The sequence below is a fragment of the Ambystoma mexicanum genome, chromosome 3p, assembly GCF_040938575.1.
Source record: "Ambystoma mexicanum isolate Mex_15411 chromosome 3p, UKY_AmexF1_1, whole genome shotgun sequence".
NCBI classification, from domain to species: Eukaryota; Metazoa; Chordata; class Amphibia; order Caudata; family Ambystomatidae; genus Ambystoma; species Ambystoma mexicanum.
In genome coordinates this window covers 44,438,676-44,450,883 of record NC_090925.1, presented here as the reverse complement: position 1 = coordinate 44,450,883, position 12,208 = coordinate 44,438,676, and positions in this window count along the sequence as shown.

The window sequence follows — 12,208 nt, the reverse complement described above, 5'->3', positions numbered from 1 at the left end:
GCCCCTTTCCTCACTCCCTCCCCATCTCCCTCCCGCAGTCTCTGCTTTGCTCTCTCTATCACTTTGCAGAAAATACATTAAAAAACAATAAATAAATAATAAAAGGTTCCTCCTGGAACCACCTTTCAAAGTTTGATAGTATAATCATACAAAAATAATCTTATAGACATCCATCTACTTTATATTTATACTTAAGACTATAAGAACATCCAACATTTTCAGTAGCATTAAATTATATGTTAATGAAAATTGTCGACAATTTGCATAGCAAAGAAAAGGTGACAGTAATACATTTCTGTCCCTACCCCCTTTCTTTGCCATACAAAACATTAACATACATTGTAATATGCGTGGGAAGTGTTTAGCCAATATTTATGGCGTTTTTTTACTTCCCACTCATATTACACTACCATCAAAAAATGTCTCACCCACCTTTTCCGAAGACATATAGTTCATGGAGAGTCCTTCAAACAATAGAACACAGAGCTGAAGTTGACTTAGAAAATTCAGTAACTTTAGAAAACATTCATGAAAACCTCACAAACACCAGCCTCCTTACAAACACACACAAAAACGAAATTACTAAAGTTTCAAAACACAGCTGCTGTAATAGCAGACAAACGGCCACATCACGAGTTGGGCGGTAGCCTTTAAATGTGGCAGTAATGGTATAACCGCCGCATTTAAGAGCTGGCCCTATCACAAGTTGGGTGCTAAATGGGCTGTTTTACCTCAAGTTTTTTTTGTAGGTGAAAATCCCATTTAGCATCCTGTATTACTGCCGGTTCTATTAGCATGCGGTATAAGCACCAAAAATGGGGATTTACCGTTAGCACCCAACCCTTGATCCGGTGGGCGCTAATGCTATTACAGTTGGGCAGTATTACAGCTGGGATACCGCCCAACTCGTGATGAGGCCCAAAGTATGTGTCTTCTGTTTTAGAACCTTTTATAAAAAGATCACAAAAATAGCAGATAAGGCCAACATAATAGAGGACAATGAGGAATCCCAATGGTTTCAATTAGCTTAATATCTAACAGCAGAAAATAAATACAAAATAACTGACCCCTCAATACATTGCACGTTTTTCAATACAAAGCTTAACAAAAACCAAATGCCATGACAGGCTATCACTAATAATCTTCCCACTTCCAAAAGATCTCCAACAACTTAACTTGTATGAGAGCATTATAATCCAAACAGTACATCCATTTCAAGATAACGGTCAAATTGCTGACATCCCAGTTACTAAAAGGCATTCATGGCAAAGTGATATATGTGCCATTAGATCTTAAAGAAAATGTAGACAAGCTAGGAGTAAGAAGACCAATAGAATAATCTGTGGTTGTACTAGTGAATGGTGTACCAACACAAGAAAATAATAGTTGGCAACAACTAGTCGACGTTAACAAAGTTAGACAAGTCCTACAATATCTTAAAGAAAACAATGAATACTACAGATATATAAACATAGAGTAAACCATAAAAGAAACCAAAATAGTTGAAGATTCACCACAAACTAGCCAATTTAAACGTGTGGGTCCTGTTACTGCATCCAACATTTTAGAACAGCATACAATTCACTCACTACATTCCAAATACACCATAGAAGAGGCATTAGAAACAAATGCTTCAAGCCAAAGGATGTCCAATGAGCATATGGGAGAAAAATGTAGAAGCACTTTTTGTTTGTCTACTCCTTCCTACAGGAAAAGGAGGAAGATATGATGAAAGATGCACACAAATTAGGGCATCAGATTATCACTCTTTACAAATATATTCTGAAGACCCAAGAATCAGAAATACATTTTCCACCCCTTGTTTAAAGTGAACTAACAATTCTATGTTATGTAGTTATACACACATTAACAATAAGCTCGACAAAACTTCCAAACAGACTGGGGGCCGGTGCTAGAATTCCTACAAAGTGACTATATGTTACAATGGTGTGTGTCCACAAAAAATCAGAATTTTAGACATGTTCACATGAGGGGACAATCTCTAAGGATATACCAATACCGTGGAAAACATTCATCAGCCAGTGGGGGGGTCGGGAAGGGATAGGGGAGGAAAGGAGGGAAGAGGGACAACGTTCAAAGTACCACAGTTCGTTCTCTTGCTTTGATTTCTTAAAATGCAAAAAAATCTATTTTAAAAAAAAGATAATCTCTGATTTCTTAAACATGTCAGCTACCCAACTGCTTCAAAAGATAAAAGACAAAGATGAAGTTTTGCAGTCATGTATCACAAATCACTTGGCAACCATGCATGGTACAAAAGAAGACTGGTTTCCGACATCACGCTGATGTACATTGCATGCTAAGAAACCTAAGCCCACCCGCATGGTTTGTTACTTTAAATTGGGCAGAATATGCTTGGGATTACTTGCATGACTTCTTACCCACTGCAAACCAAAATTAAGAGGGACAATATATAAACAACAGGGTAACTCTGTTCCCTTGACCCTGTCAGTGTTTTAAGATACCTTCACCATTGCTTCATTGCCATGCTATACTTCATCTGCAATAAAACTACCCCTCCACTCAGAGAAGTAGGACACTTCTTTTGGAGAAAATAATATCAATCCAGAGGAGCATCACACATCCACATGCTTTTGTGGTTAACAGATTCTCCCAAATCTTGCCATGACAGTGATGCCACTGTTTTACAATGTATTGAAAAATGCTTAGCTTGTGACATCCCTTCAGAAACCACAGATAGTGACCTACAAACACAAATCTGATAATTCCAGAAACATAAGTGTAGCAAATACTGCCAACGTTGATATAAAATCCAAGGTCAATACTATACCAAATGTCCCTTTGTCTTCCCTAGACCATTTTCCACCAAAGGACAAAAAAATAGCTTGATGTCAACTGTTAGACACGGTGTAAAATGGAAATCCACTAAAAAACATAAAACATTAAAAGAGACAAGGCTTCCAAGTAAAATAATGTTTCCAATGCGATGTGTGCCGTCGTTTGGAAAGGAAATATAGACACACAATATATTGCAGACAACTTCACTGCAGTTGCAACATATGTCACAGCCTATCTCACCAAAGCTGCAAAGACAGAGCTAAAAGACCTTTGGAATGGCATATCATGTGACAAAGCCCTGTCACAGACATTGCACAGCTTTCATATAAATATTCTGTCACATAGAGAATGCGGGTGCTATGAAGCTGCAGGTACACACTTATTTGAGAAATCTGAAAACATTGTCTGGCTAAACCTTGGTACAGCCTCAACAAAAAAAGGGTACTAAAATCCTACCAAGAGATAGAAACAATAGCCACTAATGATCCCAGCAGCCAGGATGTTTTTTAAAACAATTTAATTGACATATACTATCCAAAAAGAAGTAATGCTTTGGAAAACATGTCCCTGAATGACATAGCCAAAAACTACTCCTACAAAAACAATGTTATGCCAGATGAGACAACTAGCAAAATATTCAGTCTCAACTTGTGAAGGAAGCCTAGTAAAATGTGCAAAGCCCAGTATAATTAATCATTAGTTATCATTGAAGACTCCACAACATAGGGCTTTTTTTTAAATGGCCCTACTGCAACTGTTCAAACCTTGGAGAAAAGAGGAACAATGATTAGCTGACCATGACTCATTTGAAGCGGCATTTAAGGGAAATGAGAACAGTGTAACAAATGTGAATTTTGAACAAAAACAACCAAATGATTGACAATGAAGGCCAACAAGACGAAGACATTTAAGCTCTACTAGATAAAGATACTCCTAAAACCAATCTTTTCTTATAGGAAGTCAAGAACCACTTGGGGAACCATCCATTCTAAACGAAGCAGAAATAGCCATGACTGAGGTAGAAACACCATGTATCCATATAAACAATCTGAAGACTTGTCAGTGCTCAATTCACAGCTAAATTATGAACAACTCGCGATTTATCTAGATGTCACTGAAGACATTGAACATGGACTTAAACATGAAACAAGAAATTGTAGCTGTAAACATTATAACCCTCTTCTCCTGTATGTAAGTATAAAAGGCAGTTATGGCAAAGCATTCTTCATTAATATAATCAGCACATTTCTACAAATCTTAGCAAACAACAACCTTTCAGCTGTTGTAACAAACCCTACAGGACTAGCTACCTAGAACATATGAGGTGTATCCTTATGCTGACTACTTCTCCTCTCAGTAGAACACCAAAACACATTAGAATACTACAAATTATCAGCAGATGCTGCTACTGGAGTACACAGAATTCTGAAAAATGTCATTACTCCTGATTGATGAAGTAAGCATGGTTCAACCTTCATCTCAGATGCAAGAAGTCACTACGACTGATTACGAATAAATGTTTTGAGGAAAACATAATATTGTTTTTGGAGACCTCCTACAGTTGACAGGAGTAGGTCAACCATTTTCAAAACATTAGGACATAAACAATGCCATAACACACTCGGCAGTATTGGAAATGATAATCTCTGGCAACATTTTTGCTACAGAGACCTAACTCAAAACAGTTAGTCTACAGCTCTAACCTTTACAAATATTTTGAAAAGCATTAGCACTGGTATATTTACTAAAGATGCAAAATCCATCGTAAAAACTACAGTAGTCCATGAGCTGTACAGACAAAGAACATCTGTCTGTGAGGTCATAGAAATGCAATGTAGGTGATTCAGCACCAGACAGGGGGAAGCACCTACCAATTGCCAGAACAAGTGGGAACGGCGGGACACCTTGTAGTGTTGAAACAAGGGGGCCTCTGGGAACTGTAGCCAGCCCCAAGGACTAGGAGGGGAACAAGAGGGACACTCTATTTATAACACATGGATACAAGAGAACCTGGTGCATTAATGCGAGAAAGGCAAAAGTGCAGGAAAGTACTCTCCATGGGGGCATGGCAGACGGGCTTCACTAGGTAGGCTCGCTTTGAACACATGGCCCATGCACTGGGGCTGAGGGAATGTGGAAGCTGAATTCAGGCGGCTTGTCTCCAGCAGATCGCACTCACTGGGAACAGCACTGGGTGATGTAATCAAGGTCAGTGAGCGAGTTCCAGGGCTACTCATGTGAGCTGGGGAAATCCACCTGAACCAGAGAGGCTCTCGCATGACACCAAGGCAGTTTCAAATTGCCCCTTGGCCAGTGGGTATGGGAATGTGAACAAACATGTGGAATTGAGGGGCACAATAGGAAGAGCCAATCAGGCAGTATGTTCTGGTGTCCCTGGAAAGTAACAGGCCCCCACAGTGTCCAAAACAGTGTTTGCGAAGATTCCTATCTGACAAGTGCAGTGTGAATATCTCCCTTCCCACTAGTTCAGGATGTCTTGTGTTCCTATATTTCCGCTGCTGGCCAGAATAAAGACCTGAAGGTCAACATACTTATGTTATTACTAATTGCAAACTGTTTGTGCGTTGAAGCAGGAAACAATGTGGCACCACACAGGGAGGAGATGAGCTGCGAGGGGTTAGGTCTGTTTGTCCAATCATGTCTAACTAATGTATGCTATAGGGGAATGATGTAGTCCAACCAGTTGGCTTCTTGAGAAACGTGAAGATGTGAAGTTTGAAGTGCAACTGTTTCTACCTGTACAAACATTTGTTAGTGGTATACATTTACTGCTAACACATTTTTGTTGTGAGCCAGTTTGTCAGCTCTCATTAACCAGTAATTTTCTGCAGTGTTGTTTCATTTGTGCTTGCCCAGCCAGAATAAACAGCGTTACCTCTTCCCCGGTGTGTGCTCCTTTTTGGACTTCTATTGGTAACTTATTTATTATGAGACCTAGGGGACCCCTGATACAGAACAATTAACTCAACAAAATATAAAATGCATGTGTTTAATGAAAAAACTCTTTCAAGGTGTAGCCAATTCAATGATACAATGTTGAAAAAATAAATGCAACCCATAGTGCATATCAGCTCCAAAGACAAACTAGAAGTGCACGGAATGACACTCCCTATGTGTCAACAAGCAACAGCACGATTAAATAGCTTTGAACAATCTATCTCCAACACAGCTGGATTAGAACTGCAGAGTAATTCTAAGACATAGGGCCTCATTACCGCCATGCTCGCATCCGGATTGGGCAATAACTGGCCCATAACGAGATGAGTGGGCCGGTAATTGCCCATTCGCAGGAGGCGGTGATGCCGGGCTCCCGATCCCCATTCTGCCCCATAGGGCAGAATGGGGGTGGGGAGCATGGATGCTACGTCTGCGGCAGGTTCCCTGTTCTCCTGTCCTGGAGAGAAGGAGGAGGCATGGATATTGCAGATGCCATTGTCACTGAAGCCTGGTATAGTCTCTGAAAAAAGAGGTCCTCTCTGCGGGTCTACAAATTGAGAAAGACTAACAGAATTGGGTGTGTCCCCTTGTAGGGAATGTCTGCAGACTACTGTGCTGTCAGTGGAATTCGGCACCCAAATAAAGCCTTGAAAAGTTGCCAAAGGTTTTGGAATGAAGTGGAAATAGTAATAGGAACTGTTGAAGGACAGAGTTTTCACTTGAACATCCCTAAAGTGGCCAGAAATTCAATTTTAAGATGTCTGGATTGCGCGAACATTGACCACAGACACATCATCATGCCTCATAGGTGCAGTCACGTGTCAAAGCCGGGGGATGTCTGCAATGATGTCACAAGACTGCAGACTTCTGGTACAGGGAAAAGTGCATAACAAGTCGTAAAAGGTTTATAGAATCACTGACAGTGGTTCTAGGAGGTGTGCAAGGGAAAAGATTGAACTTTAACAAAGCTATTCTGGCCGAAAATGTTACATTAAAGATGTCTGCAGAGTGCTGACATTGATCATGGACATATCGTTGCACCACATGGGTGTGGTCACATGATTATTTCTGGGATGTCAGCGGGCATGCTCAACAACCGCAAACTACTATGTGACCTATTAAGTATCGCATGCATGGTGTGGGATCCACATGCGGACAATGATGTGTGTGGACATATTAAAAAACGCGTACTTCACTTCACGGAGTAGGCGGTATGTTCGCAGACACCGAAACATCCATATTGCTATCCTCACATGTAATTATGTGGACACAGGCAATTGCAGACATCATAACTGCATTAAAACACATGTTTACAAACATTGCTGAATTAGATTTTTACATTTACATTATATATTTACAAAGAAAATAATTAGTGGGGCTAATACATACAGATTACATTTATAATTATTTATTGCAAGAAAGGGATGAGGAATCTGAGTAGGAAACATAAATAGGGGAGGTTGAACATTTTCATGATTGGTGTAATTGGCGATATACATTTCATCAAAACGTTTATTACGAGAGTGTACTGGCAATAATTGGGGTGATTGTTGAGGGAAAAGGTCACAGGTACATGTAGGGGAATGAAAATCAATATTACATATCACATGATTTTCGCCTTAGAGAGTTAAGCAACTTGATTTTGTAGTTCAGACATCTGAGTGCATAATTTATTCATTTTACGTTGAACAGTTTCTATTTGTGTATCAGTGCTATTTACATTTGGCAGAACAAAAATGGCGTGTACACAGTAATGCACTGCTAGCCTGATTCAGTCAACTTGATTTCAGATAGACCAGAATGATGCAAAATCAATATAATTGCTTTCAATGAGTCAAAGTTACTACGGAAAATTTTATAAGACTTGTCGACTCTGCCAACACTTGTTTCGACCCTTCCTGGGGGTTTATCAAGACAAAAATGAATGACAAAATGACAAGAAACAAAATAGAAACAACAAAAGGAAAATATATATATGGAAATAACTGTACCAAAATTAGACATACATGTATATAATTGAACATAAAGCAATTCAATTCATGAGAAACCAAATCACAATCAGAAAACAGAGGATCAAAGGCAAAGTATCAAAAGAGAAACCCCCATAGCAAACAGTGATAGATTCATTAGCTATATATTACTGCATCAGGTAGATGTAATTCAATGGTGTGAATCAAGAAGACAAGCGGTTGGAGACAAAAAGCATAAAGAGTTTCAAATTAGAACCTTAACAGAATAAGCTTGATCAACACAAATGTGATACATCCTGGTAGTGCGTGTGGTTTAATAGTCGCAATGGAAAACATGTGGCTACATGAAGATACAGTTGCTAAAAAGGAGGCCCAAAAAGATGCAGTCCAGGGTTCAAGGCTCTGGCAGTGACATGGTGGAAGCTGTTCGCATGAGAACCAGGATGAGGCGACCAGGGCAGTTTATTGAAGTTCTCAAATGTTTCAATGACTTAATTTTGTGCTGTGAGAATTGGGGATGGATTGTGACTTCACATGTTGTAATTGAGAGCATTGTGGGAAGGTTTGTGGACCCAATTGTTGAATGCAATGTATGCTTTTCTGTAAGAGTCCAGAGTGCAAAGCCCAATCAGCTTTGTCTGGGGAGATTTTTTCATGCCACAAGATCACAAATACTAATTACTTGCCATGTATAAAAGTTCTCAATTTAGGGGCATTTCTTTGACAGTACCTTTTCACGCAGTTCTGTTCCACGTTCTATTTGAATTTTCTGTCCCAGCGCTCTTACAACATGATCCAACTGCACATGCTGCTACAACAGACACTCCTACTACACATGCTCTACCACACACATTCTTACAATACACACTCTTACGATGCAATCCTACGTTATGTGCTCCTAAATCACACACTGCTATCATACATGTTCCTATAACACTGAAACCTACTATGCATGCTCCTGCTGCACATACCATGTGGACGTACAGCTTGTGTTATCACTTGCACCTATGGCACATGCACCTACGACAGCTGCTCTCACCACAACACACTTTTAAGATACACACCCTTACAAGGCAATCCTATGACATACACTCCTACAATACATGGTCCTACAACACACACTCTTATGACACATACTCCTACCACAGAGGCACCAACAACATACTCTGCAATCACGTACGCACAACATATGGGTTTTACAGTTGTTATATTACAAAATTAACATCTCCTAAAAAGTCACAACATAGGTAAATCACAGCTGGCATTGATGTCAGTTTTAAGTTGATGGAATACATGTACACTTTCAGTACGAAATGTACACAGAGCATATGTGTTTTACAATATGTGCATTACATAATTAGCATCTCCTAAAAACTCACATTAAAGGTAACCCTCAGCTGGCTTCAAGTTGAATTTTAAGGTGATGTAATGAATGTTCACTTTCAATATAAACTGTCGACAGAGCGTATGCATTGACTTTGATATCAGTTTTAAGGTGATGAAATAAATGTACACTTTGCATATGAACTGTACACACAGCGCATACTTACGGCACATGTACCTATGAAACATGCTCCTATGACGCATGTTCCTAGCACACATGCTTCTACAACACACCTGCATAACTCACACACCCTTACAACACACACTTACCAAACACTCTTACAAGACACACTCTTATGGCACACACTTGTATAACATGTTCTCCTATGACACATGTTCTTGTTACACATGCTGCTATAACAAGGGATCCTACAACACACACTCCTATCATACATGTTCCTATGACACGTGCACCTACTATGCATTTGCCCAGTGCACATGTGCACATAACATGGGGATGTATGGCACATGCTCTCACACACATCTAGACCACACAAGCTACTACCACACATGTGCCTACCACACACACCCCTACCACATACACTATATGAAGCACACTCTTATGACCCAATTCTCTGAAATACGCTCCTGCAACACATTGTCGTAAGACACACATTCTTAGAACACATTCTCCAACCACAGATAGCCTAATTACACGGACGGCGGTAAGGGTTTGCCGGTACCGGTAAGGGCACCGGTACCAGTAAACCCTTACCGCCTTACTACAAGGTCCCTTTGCGGGTAGGTACTTTAACGCCTGCTGTTTAGCAGGCGTTAAAAACCAACCCGCAAAGGGACCAGGTGCTAATTACGGTACGGCAATTTGCGGCACCGTAATGAGCGCATTCCCATTATGCCCTATGGGGCAAAAATGGGAATGGGGAAGGGCAATGGGGGAAGGGGGAATTACCGCCCCGCCAACCTTGGAATAGCGCAGCAATTCCCCTTTGCACCAAGGCGGTGACGGTATTTTACCGGCATGGACCAAGGTGCTAATAGCACCTTGGACCTCCGCCTACTGTGTAATGAGGCCCAGAGTCACCTACAAAATGCACAGCAATCACGTACTCAGAGCGTATGAGTATTACAGTTGGTACATTACAAAATTAACATATCCTAAAAACTCACAGCAAAGTCAATTCACAGCTGACATTGATGTCAGTTTTAAGATGATGGAATAAATGTACACTTTCAATAGGATCTGTTCACAGCGCGTATGTTTGATGAATTGCCATCTGGGAAGGGTGCAAAGCCATGACTTTTTTGATTTTTTTATATACATAAAATGATGCGCGGGATTCCTTCTCCAAAGAGGTCAGCTTCTACCCAGATCCCCTTTTGTCACAACTCCATGCCTAAAGCATAGTGTCCTTGGACCTTGCTGCATTAACAGCCTGATCTGCAGCAACCACTATGCTCGTGTTGGAGAGCAGGCTCAACTGCCAGGAATCTGAGGGTGTCCTCACTTCTTCCCCAAAATATCCACCCCCCAGGTGGTGAGGGAAAGGCCATCGCATTTGGATATTTACCCTGGGGGTGGATATGTGAGGGAGGATCACCAGGGGGAGGAGACTTTGGGAGTGGGGAGAGGCACCCATGGGTGAGACGCGGTATCCCCCATTTATTTCATCAAGAAATACATGTCCCCCAGGGTTTTATGATATATTTTCAATTCCTTCCCTATTCAGCTCAAAAACCGTCTCACAATTTACACCATTGTGGTACTGAGACGAGGAAGAGAACATACAGGAATGTACATTTATTATTTATTGATCCAGACATGCACACACACCACTCTGGTACTGGGACAAGGGAGAAGGATGCACCTGGAGCCACAGGGCCGTGTAAATGGCCCGCTCAGGATATGCTAATGGAGAATGATATATGATATGATGTATGATATTTTATTTGTATTGCGCTCGTTCACAAGTGTTTCAGAGCGTGACAAGGCAAGGGAGGGGAACAGGGGAGAACAAAACAACGATCTTACTAGGCCCAGTGACATTGAGATTGTGCAAGTGCATGGGAAAGGGAAAGGGGGAAAGTGCATGGAAGGTGGAGAGTGGAAAGTGCAGAGCAGAGGATAAACAGATAAATAATAATAAATACAAATAAAATATATAATGGAGCAATAAACTGGGGTAGTGCAGCCAGCAAGTGGCAAGTGCTGTGTTTACGGCAGCAGAACTGGGTAAGTCTGATAAGTGCATAAAAATAGGAAAATGGGGGGATGGGGGACTGTATGGGTACAGATACAGTCCCCAGTGCAAGAGGTGGCCGGGAGGCAGTGCAGAAGGTGGCAGGGTGAGCAGGTAACTGGGCCAAGGGGATGGAGGGTGGCCAGATGCACAGTGACAAGAGAGAGCAGATCAGTAAGGAAGAGGGGGAATAATGGTAGATGCAAAGAGGAAGGTCGTGAGGTGCTTCCGGAACCAGAGATGGTTCACCTCAAGTTTTAGAGTGGCAGGGAGGCTGTTCCAGAGGGAGGCCCCGGCCGAAGATAGAGATCTACCCCCGGCTCGTTTCTTTGAGAAACAACTGACCCTTAGGGAGTTAGAGGGAGAGGAGTGAAGAGCTTGAGAGGGGAGGTATTTGTGGAGGGATAGCTGAAGGTATTTTGGACCCAGGCCCCAGAAAGCCTTGTGGACAATGCAGAGGGTTTTAGATTTACACCTTGAATCCACTGGGAGCCAAGGAAGAGATTTCAGAGCTGGAGAGATACGATCCCAGGGCTTGAGACCAAGGACAAGTCTTGCAGTTCTGTTCTGGATTAGTTGCAGAGGGCGAAGAGTAGAGGCAGGTAGATTTAGAAAAAGGCTGTTACAATAGTCCAACATAGAGAGAACCAGAGCTTGGGAGACAGTGAGCTTCTGGGGGAAGGAGAGGAAAGGAAGAGTGCCTCTGTGGAGGTGCAATAGGAAGTTTGACTTTTTAGAGACCTCAGAGATGTGGGCGGAGAAGGAAAGTGTGGAGTCAAAGATGACCCTGAGGTTCTTAGCCTCACAGGTGGGGATAGGAGGAGGGCCAAGTGAGGCCATCCAGAAAGAGAGGGGAAAGGATGGGGAAGGGTTGCCGAT